Below are 2321 nucleotides of genomic sequence, written 5' to 3' on the forward strand. Positions count from 1 at the left end.
ATCCCGTTCTATTCCTTTTTCCCTCTTAATGCCCTAGGCAGTTGGAAAATTTAGAGTGGATGAATATTGTAACACATGTAATGGATCGTATTCCCGATGCATATGTGACATGATTCATGATGTCTCACATAAAACATTATACTTGACTAGTCTTTTGCTAAACTATATTTATTTGCCATGTTCTCAAAATTCAAACTATGAAGAGGGATGTCGTAATCATAATCGAATTTTGAGAATGCAATATATATAGAATTTCCTTATGTTGAACCATTCCATCATAACATCATATGTATCCTTGACTAAAGTTGATTAAAATCTCAACCAAAGCTTGTAGAATTGGTATGAAGTATAATTTCCTTTCCCTTAATTATAGAAAAACAAATTTTCAAACCGAATTGAAACTTTTGTTTTCTATAATTAACATTGCTAACTTGCAACATAATAATCATACTCCCACTAACATTATAAGTATATCCTTATATGCATAACACTTATGCTCCCACTAGCTTTGACATGTACTCAAAAATCAATTGGACGTCTAGAAATCGATATTTATTGACTTTCTTACCAAAGTTCAGTACGATATGCTCTGATAAGACTTTATCAAAATCATACACCTTCCCTGAGGTAGCTCACATGTGTGTATAAACAATTACGAAGAGGGATGTTGTAATCACAATGTTTAGACCTTTCGCCATTTTCACAAGTCCATGTTAATGTGCCGGTTAACCACACATGCTCCACTAATAATTTGAGAATGCAAATATCACAATTGCTACCTATATAAAATCTACTTAGTGAAAGCGTTTCCTCACCATCATTTTCATGAATCGGAGAGAAACCTTATGACACTTAGATTTTTATGGTGCATGTGTCAAACCATAATCATAAGACAAGGTTAGTGACAAATCCAAACTCATATGGATTGAACTTGTTCAATCTTAATTTCTTGCCACTTGGTAGCATAAGGGCCTACCATTGCTTCCACATTGTTATGCAAACAATTGAGAACTCTTAGAACTCACATGCATAGTCAACTTTAACTGGAATGGGCACAGAAACCAGAATATGTCAAAACGATAGGTTACAAACCTCATGTCGTGTGCTAGTGATTAACAACGGGTTTTATTCTTGATTAGTTCTTGAAAGCTTTTTCATGATCCTTAAGACTCCCACTGTCCTCTTGACATATAAGATTCTCTTCTCAAGAACCATTTCGTGACAAACAAATATTCAAGAGTTAGTGCGGTTTCTTATCAGGAATAACACACATCACACAGTTGGTCTTAGTTGATCTTTGTTTAATCAAAAAACATCACAACTTACCAATTTCAAATGTACAAGAGCAGAAAACATTTTACTCGACATTTGATAAGTGTTATAAACCTTCTTTAAGATAATGTCACTCAAGGCTCAATCTTGGAGTATAACTCTAAGATTTGATTTTGGAACGAAGTATGATTTATCTTTTGATTTAACCATTTCAACAATTCATGATTCCTCTACTTAGTCACACAAGTGCACCAAGATGTCCTTAGATAATTAACTGTGATATGGTTTCATTATCACTAAAGTAATCATAAAACACAATATTGAAATACTCTCCCATCTTTTCAAAATGGAGAAACTTTTATCTTTCTGCCTAATTTGATTCTTCTCATCCATTCTGCTACACATTGAAACTTTTCCAATGTTTCAGAATTACACTTAAACTTGTAAGCATAACCATATTTACTAAACTTTAGTAAATCATAACGAATAGTCCTATCGTTCTTTGTGGTGGACCTGATCAGGGTACACCCAAGTGTACCCGATCCGCTAGTCCTTCACTTGATTCACATATACATGTGAATAAGGAATTAGTTTTAATTTCCCAACGATGAAAATTCTCATTCATCATACAATACAAGTTGCATGATTCCAAGTTTCTATCCAACTGAAACTTGGGTGGTAGGAATCTTTCCTTATTTGGTAAATTATGACACTACCACAAACGAAAGAATCAAAACTATTTTCCAATATTGTTATTAATGGAATCATATAAACAACAGTTTTTCTTAAATTCCATTGTAAGTATACTTAAAATAAATAAAATCAAAACTTTTCTTTTATTTTAAAACTTGCGAAAAAACTTATCCTTACAGTGCAAATACATATGAAAAACATGTTGTTATCTATTCCTAAGCAATATCTCATAACTCTTAAGTAGCAGCTCCAAATTCTGATCATCGAATCGTGCGAAGGAAATCCATTTCTTCACGACCAAAGTCAACATACTCTTCTTTTAAGCTTCGTGTGATTCTTCAAAACATCAAAATGTA

The sequence above is a fragment of the Lactuca sativa genome, chromosome 1 (genome assembly GCF_002870075.4).
Source record: "Lactuca sativa cultivar Salinas chromosome 1, Lsat_Salinas_v11, whole genome shotgun sequence".
NCBI classification, from domain to species: domain Eukaryota; kingdom Viridiplantae; phylum Streptophyta; class Magnoliopsida; order Asterales; family Asteraceae; genus Lactuca; species Lactuca sativa.